Source organism: Saccopteryx leptura, chromosome 1, assembly GCF_036850995.1.
Source record: "Saccopteryx leptura isolate mSacLep1 chromosome 1, mSacLep1_pri_phased_curated, whole genome shotgun sequence".
NCBI lineage: Eukaryota > Metazoa > Chordata > Mammalia > Chiroptera > Emballonuridae > Saccopteryx > Saccopteryx leptura.
In genome coordinates, this window is record NC_089503.1 from 10,492,636 (window position 1) to 10,506,792 (window position 14,157).

Sequence of the window (14,157 nt, forward strand, 5' to 3'; positions counted from 1 at the left end):
CTATGTGGAATAAGAGTGGAAAGAGTGGGCAGCCTTGTCTTGTTCCTGATTTTAGAGGAAAAGCCTTCATTTTTTCACTGTTAAGTATAATATTAGCTAATGGTTTGTCATACATGGCCTTTATTATGTTGAGGTACTTCCGTCTATTCTTATTTTATTGAGTGTTTTAAACATAAAGGCTGTGGTGAGATTCAAATAATTTAACCACTGATTCTTTGCTATAGTGACCATTTTAAGTAAAAAAAAGATATACCAAAAGGTCTTTTATTATTCATGCATTTGATACTTAAATAACAACAATAAAAGAGGTACATGAAACTAGAATATAAGAATTTAAAAATATTAATGAAAAAGTATTAAATAATACCTGAATAAAAACAATAACACTCTTATTTAATATATTTCCATATTGCTCCTTGCTTGATGTCCTCACAATTTTTTTTTTACCTGTGGACGGAATGAACATTACTACGGGTGCTTAGAATATGCTGTTGTGCAGATGAATGTTAAAAAAAGAGGAAAAAATGTAAATTTGTGATTTCCACATTGGGCAGCTGCCCAGGCACCCACCTTATAACCTTGATTACAAGTGCCATTTTAACAACCAGTTCACTGAACTCAACAATAAATTAGGTATCAATTCTGCTGAACTGGTGCAAACTGGCTGAATCCCACCACTGAAAAGGGATGTTGTATTTATCAAATGCCTTTTCTGTAGCTATTGATAAGATCATATGATTTTTGTTCTTTGTTTTGTTGATGTGGCATATTACATTGATTGATTTATGTATGTTAAAGCATCCTTGTGCTCCTGGAATAAATCCCATTTGATCATGATATACTACTTTTTAAAATGTGTTGTTGTGCTCAATTTGCTAGTATTTTTTAAAAAAGATTTTTTTGCATGTGTATTCTTTAGAGATATTGGTCTGTAGTTCCTTTTTGTGTGTGTGTGTGTTGTCCTTGCTAGGTTTTCGTATCAGGGTTAGCTTGGCCTGATAAAATGTGTTAGGAACTAGTGCTTCTTTTTCTAATTTTTGGAAGACTTTGAGAAGAATAGGTGCCAAATCTTACTTAAATGTTTTGTAGAATTCACTAGTGTAGTCCTCTGGTCCTGAACTTTTATTTTGGGGGTAGTTTTTAATAGTTGTTTCTATTTTCTCCCTGCCTATAGGTCTATTTACATTTTCCACTTCTTCATGACTCAGTCTAGGAAGATTGTATAGTTCTAGGAACTTACCCATTTCCTTTAGGTTGTTGAATTTGGTGGCATATAATCTTTCATAGTATTCTACTATAATCCTTTTTATACCTATGGTGTCTGTGGTAATTTCTCCTTATTTATTTCAGATTTTGATTATATAAGTCTTTTCTCCTTTTCCCTTAGGGAGTCTAGCCAAGGGTTTGTCAATTTTATTGATCTTTTCAAAGAACCAGATCTTTGTTGTATTAATTTTTCCATAATATTTTGTTCTCTATTTCATTTAGTTTGGCTCTAATTTTTACTATATCTTTTCCTCTGCTGACTTTGGGTTGCCTTTGTTCTTCTCTTTGTAGTTCTTAAGGTGTGATGTTAGGTTGTTTACTTGGGATCTAGTATCTTGTAAGCCTGAAATGATATAAACTTTCCTCTTATTACTGCTTTTGCTGCATCCCAGAAACTTTGTTATGTTGTATTATCATTTTCATTTGTCTGCATATGTCTTTTGATCTCTATTTTTATTTCTTCTTTGACCTAGTCACTTCTTAGAACTAATTTGTTTAATATTCACAGTTTTGTGGGTTTCTTTATTTCCCTTTTGCAGTTGAATTCTTATTTTAAAGGCCTATGGTCAGAAAATATGCTTGGTATAATTTTAATCTTCCTAATTTTGTTGATGTTAGTTTTGTGGCCTGGCATATGGTGTATTCTTGAGAATGCTTCATGCATAGTGGAGAAGAATGTATAATTTGATGTTTTGGGATTAAATGTCCTGTAAAAGTTTATTATGTCTATTTGGTCCAGTTTGGTTTTTTAAAAAATTTTTATTTTTATTATTATTATGATTTTTTAAATTTTTTTTGTATTTTTCTGAAGCTGGAAACGGGGAGAGACAGTTAGACAGACTCCTGCATGTGCCCGACTGGGATTCACCTGGCACGCCCACCACGGGCGACGCTATGCCCACCAGGGGGCGATGCTCTGCCCCTCCGGGGCATCGCTCTGCCGCAACCAGAGCCACTCTAGTGCCTGGGGCAGAGGCCAAGGAGCCATCCCCAGTGCCCGGGCCATCTTTGCTCCAATGGAGCCTTGGCTGCAGGAGGGGAAGAGAGACAGAGAGGAAGGAGGGGGGGTTGGAGAAGCAAATGGGCGCTTCTCCTATGTGCCCTGGCTGGGAACCAAACCCAGGTCCCCTGCACGCCAGGCCAATGCTCTACCGCTGAGCCAACCGGCCAGGGCTAAAAATTTTATTTAGACAATTAATTTTAACAGGGTGACATTGATCAATTAGAGTACATAGTTTCAGAGAAAACTTCTCCAGATCATTTTGACATTTGATTATGTTGTATACCCATAACCCAAAGTCAAGTAGTCTTCCATCACCTTCTATTTGGTTTTCCACTTATATCCCCCACCACTCCCTCTTTTTCCTTCCCCTCCCCCTGGTAACCACCACACTCTTGTCCATGTCCTTGAGTCTCAATTTTGTGTCCCACCTGTGTATAGAATAATAGAGTTCTTAGTTTTTTTTCGATTTACTTATTTCATTCAGTATAATGTTATCAAGGTCCACCCATGTTGTCATAAATGATCCTATGTCATCATTTCTTATGGCTGAGTAGTATTCCATAGTATATATGTACTACATCTTCTTTATCCAATCATCTATTGAAGGCCTTTTGGTTGTTTCCATGTCTTGGCCACTGTAAACAATGCTGCAATGAACATGGGGCTGCATGTGTCCTTATGTACCAATGTTTTTGAGTTTTGGGGGTTTATACCCAGTAGAGGGGTTGCTGGCTCATATGGTAGTTCTATTCTTAATATCCTGAGGAACCACCATACTTTCATTCATAATGGTTGTAGTATTTTACATTCCCACCAACAGTGAGTGAGGGTTTCTTTTTCTCCACAGCCTGTCCAACTCTTGCTATTATCTGTCTTGTTGATAATAGCTAATCTAACAGGTGTGAGGTGGTATCTCATTGTAGTTTTGATTTGCATTTCTCTAATAGATAGTGAAGATGAGCATCTTTTCATATATCTGTTGGCCACTTGTATTTCTTCCTGGAAGAAGTGTCTGTTCATGTCCTGTTTCCATTTATTTATTGGATTGTTTGCTTGTTTGTTTTTGAGTTTTGTGAGTTTTTTGTATATTTTGGATATTAGGCCCTTAATTGTGCTGTTGTTTGAAAATATCTCCCATTTAGTTGGCTGTCTGTTTGTTTTGTTGTCAGTTTCTTTTGCTGTGCAGAAGCTTCTTAGTCTGATGTAGTCCCATTTATTTATCTTTGCCTTTACTTCCCTTGACTTTGCAGTCAAAGTCATAAAATGCTCTTTATGGCCAAGGTCCAAAAGTTTAGTACCTATGTTTTCTTCTATGTAATTTATTGTTTCAAGCCTTATAGTTAGGTCTTTGATTCATTTTGAATTAATTTTGGTACAAGGGAACAAACTATAGTTGAATTTCATTTTTTTGCATGTAGCTTTCCAGTTTTCCCAGCACCATTTATTTAAGAGGCTTTATTTTCTCCATTGTGTGTTTTTGGCTTCTTTATCAAAGATTATTTGACCATATGTATGTGGATTTATTTCTGGGCTCTGTATTCTGTTCCATTGGTCGGAGTGTCAATTTTTCTGCCAATACCATGCTGTTTTGACTATCATGGATGTATAATATTTATATAATTTTTTATTTATGATTTTCATTTGTGTTTACATAGATTCAAGTGTCCCATTGATTATATCTCCCCTCACCCCCTTATTCCCCTTGCCCCCCTCCATGTCCCCTCCCCCCAATGCCTTCCCCTCTTCCCTCCAGGATTTTCTGTCCTGTTCTCTATAATGCTGTGTTATGTATATATGTATGTGTGTGTGTGTGTGTATATATATATATATATATATATATATATATATATATATATATATATATATATATATATTGCCATTAATTTCTTTCCCTTCTCTGATCCCATCTTCTCTTCTATTTTCCCTCTGACCACTTTCCCTCTGGTCCCTTTGATTCTGCCTCTGCCTGTGTTCCATTGCTCAGTTCACATTGTTCATTGGATTCCTCAGATGAGTGAGGTTATATAATATTTTTCTTTCTCTGCCTGGCTTATTTCACTTAGTATGATAGTTTCCAGGTCCATTCATATTGTTGCGAAAGGTAAGATTTTCTTTTTCCTCATGGACATGTATTATTCCATTGTGTATATGTATCACAGCTTTTTAATCCACTTGTCCACTGACAGACACTTGGGCTATTTCCAGATCTTGGCTATTGTAAACAATGCTGCAATAAACATGGGTGTGTATTTCTTATTTTGAATCAGTGATTTGGTATTCATAGGACATATTTTTAAAAGTGGGATAGCTGGGTCAAAAGGCAGTTCCATTTTTAATTTTTTGAGGAATGTCCATATATTATAATTTGTAGTCAGGTATTGTAATGCCCCCAGCTTTGTTCTTTTTCCTTAGGATTATTTTGGCTATTTGGGTTTTTTTATAGTTTCATATAAACCTGATGATTTTTGTTCCATTTCTTTAAAAAAATGACATTGGCATTTTGATGAGAATTGCATTAAATTTGTATATTGCTTTGGGTTATATGGTCACTTTGACTATATTTATTCTTCCTATCCAAGAACAAGAAATATTTTTCCATTTCATTATAGCTTTTATGATTTCTCTTAAGAATGCTTTGTAGTTTTCATTATATAGTTCCTTTACTTTTTTTGTTATGCTTATACTAGGTATTTTTTTTTTGTTGCAACTGTAAAAGGGATTTTTTTTTGAGTTTGTTTTCTGACGTTTTGTTGTTGGCATATAGGAAGACAATATACTTCTGCATATTAATTTTGTATCCTACGATCTTCCTGTATTGGTTTATTGTTTCTAATAGTTTTTTTTGTGGAGTCTTTGGGGTTTTCGACGTTCAGGATCATATCATCTGCAAAAAGTGAAACCTTTATTTTTTCTTTCCCAATTTGAAGGCCATTTATTTCTTTCTCTTTTCTGATTGCTCTGGCTAGAACTTCCAGTACTACATGGAATAAGAGTGGAGACATGGGGCAACCTTGTCTTGTTCCTAATTTTAGAGAAAAAGTCCTCAGTTTTATGCCATTTAATATGATGTTAGTTGATGGTTTGTCATAAATGGCCTTTATTATGTTAAGATATTTTTCTTCTATACTCATTTTGTTCAGTGTTTTAAACATAAAATGATTTTTTTATCAAATGCTTTTTCTGCATCTACTAATAGGATCATATGGTTTTTGTTCTTTGTTTTGTTGATATGATGTATTAAGTTAACTGTTTTACATATATTGAACCATCCTTCTGATTCTGGGATGAATCCTACTTGATCATGATGAATTATTTTTTTTAATGTGTTATATTCGATTTGCTATTATTTTGTTTAGGATTTTATCATCTGTATTCATTAGAGATATTGGTCTGTAGTTTTCTTTTTTTGTGCTGTCTTTGCCAGGTTTTGTTATTAGGGTTACATTGGCTTCATAAGATGTGTTTGGAAGTATTGCTTCTTCAATTTTTTGGAAGACTTTGAGTAGAATAGGAACCAAATCTTCTTCAAATGTTTCATAAAATTCACTAGTATGGCCGACTGGCCCTGGATATTTATTTTTAAAGAGGTTTTTGATATTTGCTTTTATTTCCTCCCTGCTTATGGGTCTGTTTAGGCTATCTACCTCTTTATGACTCGGTTTAGGAAGATTGTATTGTTCTAGGAATTTGTCCATTTCTTTTAGATTGTTAAATTTGGTAGCATACAGTTTTTCATAGTATTCTACAATAATTCTTTGTATATCTATAATATCTGCAGTGATTTATCTTCTTTCATTTAGGATTTTGTTTGTATGAATCCTTTCTCTTTTTTCCTTAGTGAGTCTTGCCAAGGGTTTGTCAATTTGGTTGATCTTTCCAGGGAATCTTGTTTTATTGATTTTTCTATAGTTTTTCTGTTCTCTATTACATTTATTTCTGCTCTGATTTTTACTATTTTTTTCTTTTTCTGGTTTTGGGTTGCCTTTGTTCTTCTTTTTCTAGTTCCTTAAGATTTGATGTTAAGTTGTTTACTTGGGCTGTCTCTTGTTTGTTCATATTGGCCTGTAGTGATATGAACTTTCCTTTTATTACTGCTTTTGCTGCATCCCAGAGATTCTGATATGTCGTGTTGTCATTTTCATTTGTCAGTATGTATCTTTTGTTCTCTGATTTTATTTCTTCTTTGACCTACTCATTTTTTAGAAGTATGTTGTTTAATTTCCACATTTTTGGGGGGTTTGTTTACTTTTTCGTAGCAGTTGAATTCTAGTTTCAAAGCTTTATGGTCAGAGAATATGCTTGGTATAATTTTAATCATTCTGAATTTGTTTTTTTTTATTTAATTAATTGTGTTTACATAGATTCTAGGGTCACTCCAAATGCATCCTCCATCCCCCATATTCCCCTAAACATCTCCTTTTCACCCTTCCCTACAGCACCCTCCCCCCTTCCCTTCAGGTTTATTCCATCCTATCATCCCCTTTCCCTCTGTCCTTTTTTCCTCTGAAACCTTGATCTCTCCTCTGTCTTCGTTTTGTTCCTCAGTTCTCAAAGTTCCTTGAATTCCTCAAATGAGTGAGGTAATATGATATTTTTATTTTTCTGCCTGGCTTATTTCACTTAACATAATAGTTTCCAGGTCCATTCATGTTGTTGCAAAAGGTAATATTTCCTTCTTTTTCATGGCCCCATAGAATTCCATTGTATATATGTACTGCTGCTTTTTAATTCACTCGTCCATTGATGGACACATGGGTTGTTTCCAGGTCTTTGCTATTGTGAACAATGCAGCCATAAACATGGGGGTGCATTTTTTTCAGTTGGTGATATGGTGTTCTTGGAATATATTCCTAAAAGTGGAATGGCTGGGTCAAAAGGCAGATTTATTTTTTTGAGGAATCTCCAAACTGTTTTCCACAGAGGCTGCACCAGTCTGCATTCCCACCAGCAGTGTAGGAGGGTTCCCTTTTCTCCACACCCTCTCCAGCACTTATTATGTGTTGTTTTGTCAATGAGCGCCATTCTGACTGGTGTGAGGTGGTATTTCATTGTGGTTTTAATTTGCATTTCTCTAATGATTAGTGATGTTGAACATTTTTTATTTGTCTATTGGCCATTTGTATGTTCTCTTTGGAGAAGTGTCTGTTCATTTTTTTTACCCATTTTTTGATTGGACTGTTTATCTTCCTGGTGTTGAGTTTTACAAGTTCTTTATAAATTTTGGTTATTAACACCTTATCAGGCTTATTGTCAAATATGTTCTCCCATTGTGTGGTTTTTTCTTTTTATTCTGTTCATATTGTACAAAATCCTTTTAGTTTGATATAGTCCCATTTGTTTATCCTGTCTTTTATTTCACTTGCCCATGGAGATAAATCAGTAAATATATTGCTGCGAGAGATGTTGGTTTGCTTACTGCCTATGTTTTTTTCTAAGATGCTTATGGTTTCATGGCTTACATTTAAGTCTTTTATCCATTTTCATTTTATTTTTGTGCATGGTGTAAGTTGGTGGTCTAGTTTCATTTTTTTGCAGGTAGCTGTCCCATTTTCCCAACACCATTTGTTAAAGAGACTGTCTTTACTCCATTGTATGCTCTTACCTTTTTTGTCAAATATCAATTGTCCATAAAGGTCTGGATTTATTTCTGTGTTCTGTTAGATTGATTTATATGCCTGTTCTTATGCCAGTACCAAGCATTTTGAGTACAATGGCCTTGTAGTATAACTTGATATCAGGGAGTGTGATACTTCCCACTTTATTCTTCTTTTTTAAGATTGCTGATGCTATTTGTGTTCATTTTCGGTTCCATATAAATTTTTGGAATATGTGTTCTATATCTTTGAAGTATGTCATTGGTATTTGAAATGGTTTTGCATTGAATTTATAGATTGCTTTGGGTAATATAGACATTTTAATGATGTTTATTCTTCCTAACCATGAACACGGTATATGCTTCCACTTTTTTGTATCTTCCTATATATTTTTTTATTAATGTTTTATAATTTTCTGAGTACAAGTCTTTAACCTCCTTGTTTAAATATACTCCTAGGTACTTTATTATATTTTTGCAATAGTGAGAGATTGATTCTTTAATTTCTCTTTCTGACAGTTCATTGTTGGTGTATAAAAATGCCTCTGATTTCTGTGTATTAATTTTATACCCTGCCACTTTGCTCAATTCATTTATCAGGTCGAGTAGTTTTTTGACTGGGACTTTAGCGTTTTCTATATATAGTATCATATCATCTGCAAATAATGATAGTTTTACTTCTTCTTTTTCAACTTGGATGCCTTTTATTTTTTCTTCTTGTCTGCTTGCTTTAGCTAGGACTTCCAATTCTATGTAGAATAAGAGTGGTGAAAGGGGACACAGAGGCCTTGTTCCTCATCTTAGGGGATTGCATTTAATTTTTGACTATTGATTATGATGTTGGCAGTGTGTTTGTCATAGATGGCCTTTATCATGTTGAGGTATGATTCCTGTATTCCCACTTTGCTGAGAGTTTTGATCATGAATGGGTGCTGGATTTTATCAAATGCTTTTTCTGCATCTATTGAAATTATCATATGGTTTTTCTCCTTTTTGTTTATGTGATGAATCACATTGATTGATTTACAAATATTGTACCAGCCTTGCCTCCCCAGAATAAGTCCCACTTGATCATGGTGTATGATTTTTTCCATATATTGTTGGATCCGGTTTGCTAATTTGTTGAGGATTTTAGCATCTATATTCATCAGAGATATTGGCCTATAATTTTCTTTCTTTGTGTTGTCTTTGCCTGGTTTTGGAATCAGAATTATGTTCGCCTCATAAAAGGAGCTTGGAAGTCTTCCTTCCTCTTGAATTTTTTGAAATAGTTTGAGAAGGATAGGAGTTAGTTCTTCTTTGAATAGTTGGTAGAATTCTGTTGTGAAGCCATCGGGCCCCGGACTTTTCTTTGTTGGGAGTTTTTTGATAACTGTTTCGATCTCCTTTGTTGTAATCGGTCTGTTTAGGTTTTCTGATTCTTCCAGATTGATTTTTGGAAGATTGTATGTTTCAAGGAATTTGTCCATTTCATCTAGGTTGTCTAGTTTTTTGGCACAAAGTTCTTCATAGTATTTTCTTACAATATTTTGTATTTCTGTTGTGTCAGTTGTTATTTCTCCTCTCTCATTTCTAATTTTAGTTATTTGAGTCCTCTCTCTCTTTTTCTTGGTGAGTCTAGTTAAAGGTTCATCAATCTTGTTTACCTTTTCAAAGAACCAGCTCCTAGTTTCATTGATCCTCTGTATTGTTTCTTTAGCCTCTATGTCATTTATTTCTGCTCTGATCTTTATTATTTCCTTCCTTCTACTACATTTGGACTTTACTTGCTGTTCTTTTCCTAATTCTTTTATATGCAGGGTTAAGTTGTTTATTTGAGCTTTTTCTAGCTTCTGAAAGTGTGCCTGTAGTGCTATGAACTTCCCTCTCAGCACTGCTTTTGCTGTGTCCCGTAAATTTTGAATTGTTGTATGCTCATTGTCATTCGTTTCTAGGAATTTTTTTATTTCTTCTTTGATCTCATTCTTAATCCATTCATTATTTAACAGCCTGCTATTTAGTTTCCATGAGTTTGAGAATTTTTGAGCTTTTCTGTTGTGATTCATTTCTAGTTTCATGCTGTTGTGATTGGAGAAAGTGCTTGATATGATTTTGGTCTTCTTAAATTTGTTGAGAGAACTTTTGTGCCCTAACATGTGGTCTATCCTAGAGAATGTACCATGAGCACTTGAAAAGAATGTATATTCTGCTGCTTTAGGGTGAAAGGTTCTGAAGATATTTATTAAATCGAGTTGATCTAGTGTGTCCTTTAAGTCTGCTGTTTCTTTGTTAATTTTCTTTCTTGAGGATCTATTTAGTGATGTTAGTGGGGTATTGAAATCCCCTACTATTATAGTATTGCTGTTGATCTCGCCCTTTAAATCCATCAAAGTCTGCTTTATATATTTGGGTGCTCCTATATTAGGTGCATAGATATTTATAATAGTTATATCTTCCTGTTGGATTACTCCCTTTATCATTATGTAGTGGCCTTCTTTATCTCTTACTATATCCTTTGTTTTAACGTCCAATTTGTCTGATATAAGTATTGCTACCCCAGCTTTTTTTTCATTTCCGTTTGCATGAAATGTTTTTTTTCCATCCTTTTACCTTCAATCTATGTGTGTCTTTTGTTCTAAGGTGTGTCTCTTGTAGACAACATATGTATGGGTCCTGTTTTCTTATCCACGCAGCTACCCTATGTCTTTTGATTGGATCATTTAATCCATTTACATTTAAGGTTATTATTGATATGTAGTTTTTTATTGCCATTTTCTTCTTTAAAGGTGTATTCCTTTTTTGCTATATTCTTTTCCCACTTTGATCTGTTTACAACAGGCCCCTTAACATTTCCTGCAGCATTGGTTCAGTTGTAATGAATTCCTTGAGTTGTTTTTTGTCTGGGAAGCTTTTTATTTCTCCTTCGATTTTAAACGATAGCCTTGCTGGATAAAGTAGTCTTGGTTGTAGGTTCTTGTTCTGCATTACTTTGAATATTTCTTGCCATTCCCTTCTGGCCTCAAGTGTTTCTGTTGAGAAGTCAGATGTCATCCTTATGGGGGCTCCTTTGTAGGTGATTACTTTTTTTTCTCTTGCAGCTTTTAATATTTTCTCTTTATCGCTTAGCTTTGGTATTTTAATTTTGATGTGTGTTGGTGTAGGTTTCTTTGGGTTTCTCTTTAATGGAGTCCTCTGTGCTTCTTGGACTTGTGAGAATTTCTCTTGCATTAATTTAGGGAAGTTTTCAGCTATGATATGATTGAATAACATCTCTATTCCTTGTTCTTTTTCTTCTTCTTCAGGAACCCCTATGATGCGGATGTTATTTCTCTTCATGTTGTCACAGAGCTCTCTAAGGGTTTCCTCTGACTTTTTGAGTCTCTTTTCTCTTTTCTTCTCTGTTTTCATGCCTTCATTCCAGTTGTCCTCTAATTTGCTGATTCGATCCTCTGCTCTATCTATCCTGTTTTTAATTCCTTCCATTGTGGTCTTTATTTCTGATATTGTATTTGTCATCTCCGACTGATTCTTTTTTATACTTGCTATTTCTTTATTTAGGTGTTCATAATGACCATCCATTGTTGTTCTAAGATCCCTAAGCATCCTTACAATCATTATTTTGAACTCCGCATCTGGAAGTTTGATTATTTCCATATCACTCAGTTCATCTCCTGAAGGTGTTACTTGTGGTTTCATTTGGATTGCACTTTTTTGTCTTCTCATGGTGTTTTATTTGTAGAGTTGGTTGAGTCTAGGCTTGGTGTTGTCTGCCTCCAGTTTTCAGTTGTGTTATTTCTAGGTCTTCTTGGGTTGGTATCAGCTGTTATCTGTAATCCACTTTTGGATTTGGGCAGCTTTGAAGTCTTGATTTGTTTGTTTTCTTAACAGGTGATAGTCTTGTTTACTGATCTCAGCAGGGGGCTTCCTGGAAACTGTATCCAGGAATGCAATGGGTGTAACCTGAGACTCTGAAGACCTCTTTAGCCAGCTAATCTCACTGGGGGTAGGGTGTTTTCTCAGCTTCAGTATGGGGAGGTGTATCTCAGATCTCCATGGAGACCTGAGTTACTTCCCCTCCTCCCCACTTCTTGTTTTCATCTGTGTCTTGTTGCGCTAATTGGAGCTGGATAGATGTCCGGAGATCTCTGATCCAGAAGCAATTCAGCTCTGTTTTATGAAAGGTTCAGTCCCTCCCCCAGCTATGGCCGCCTCCAGCATGGATGAGTCAGCTTTTTTAGTTCATTTCCTGCATTCCTTAGCCCCTCACAGTCTGTCCCTCTCCCTGTCCTTTCCACTTGGGAGATAAGCTGGTCTTTTCAACACACCTCGCTCCCTGGTCGCCAGGTAAGTGGCTGTGAGCAGTAGTTTCTGCTCTTTTCCCTATGTGAGATCCTCTCTGGGCTCTCAGTCTCACCCCCCCCCCCATTCCTGTAAGCAGAGGAGATTCAGGCGCTCCCTACCAGGATTGTGGCTTCTTTTTTGTTCCTTGGTTTTTGAGAGCTGTTCTTGCAGTTCAGAGTTGATTTTTCATGCTGATTTTTCCTAAATTGATTTGTATTCCAGTTTGGTGGTGAGAGTTGGGTGTCTGTGTGTCCGCCTACTCCGCTGACATCTTCCTTCCTGGCCTCTATTGTGTTTTGTGTAAAGTTAAGATGTTATGTATGGTGGGTGTTTCCTGCACTTGGTAAAATTCTTGGGTTGTCTTGGAAAAGTAATCAGAGATCTCTTTGATTTGCTAATGACCCACTTGGTCCTATAAATAAAGCAAGATGCGTTTTTTTTTTTGTATTTTTCTGAAGCTGGAAATGGGGAGAGACAGTCAGACAGACTCCCGCATGCGCCTGACCGGGATCCACCCGGCACGCCCACCAGGGGGTTACGCTCTGCCCACCAGGGGGCAATGCTCTGCCCCTCTGGGGTGTCACTCTGTTGCAACCAGAGCCACTCTAGCGCCTGGGGCAGTGGCCAAGGAGCCATTTCCAGCGCCCAGGCCATCCTTGCTCCAATGGAGCCTCGCTGTGGGAGGGGAAGAGAGAGACAGAGAGAAAGGAGAGGGGGAGGGGTGGAGAAGCAGATGGGTGCTTCTCCTGTGTTCCCTGGCCAGGAAGATGCGGTTTTTGAGCGCATTGTGTTTTTGTTATCAGCTTAGCAAAGCCCTCTCGAACCCATTCTTTAATTCTTTAAGTGTATTTTCTTAATTTTGCGCCATTCCCACTCAGGACCTGGAATTACTAGTCACGCTAGTTCATGAGAAGAATCAGGTGTCACCTCCAGGTAATTATTTTTGGCTCATTTGCCAAACCTTTGGCCTTACACAACTAGATATTTTTACAAAGTATGTGATTAAATATTTAATCCACACACACATTACAGTCCATGTGGTTCATCAGATTAATACACCAATTCTTTTATATTCAGTTACTAATTTTCTCTCCAGCTAGTGCCCATGTTTTCTTGCTAACTGTAGGCTTACAGAGTTTGATTCTGTGGCCTTAGGGGTATTACAAGTGGAATAGGAGAAGTATAATATATATATTTCTAATGCTAGAAGAATGATTCTCTACTGGAACTGATTTTCTCCTTTTTTGCACCCACTGTTGTGGTCATTGGTCCATGCCCAGAGATACTTTCCTGTCCCCAGGGTGGGTGGTGGCCATTGGCATCAAATCTGTGAGACCATGTTTGCTGCTAAACAACCTGTGCTGCTCAGGACACCTACTCAAAAAAGAACTCCTCAACCTCCATTGACACTAAAGCCACGGACAAGACACCCAGTCATAGAGACATCCCTGACAGCATTTGTCCTTGTGGCAAAAGATGAGGACAACCCTGTGGCCTCACACCCAGAGGACAGTGATGAGCCACCGTGCTGACCGATGGCAGCAGTAGAGAGGTCATGTGTGACCTCTAGTGCATGGAGCTCATCTCCAAGGTCTGGAATTTGCCAGGCTTGTACTCCCTCCTGGAGTTTGCCACCTTCTCCTCTTTGTCACCCTCATTGGCTTTGTCCTTCAGGATCCACTCAGTCCTCCCCTGTTCATAGTCTTCATCTAAGAGAATGCAAGCTCACAAGGGCTTTGTTCTTTGTTGAATATTTATTGGCCTTTAATTTCTATATTAGAATCTCATTCTATGACATAAATATTGTTCTTTATTTTCTTGCCTTATCCCTTGTCATTTAATATGATAATCAATTCCTTAAAAAAGTATTAAATCTCTCAACAAAATACAAGTTTTTCCAAGTTTGGTGGAGCATAAATTCCTACATGGCCCTGAGGAATAGCCACATCTCAGCTTACTTCTACCATATTTTGTC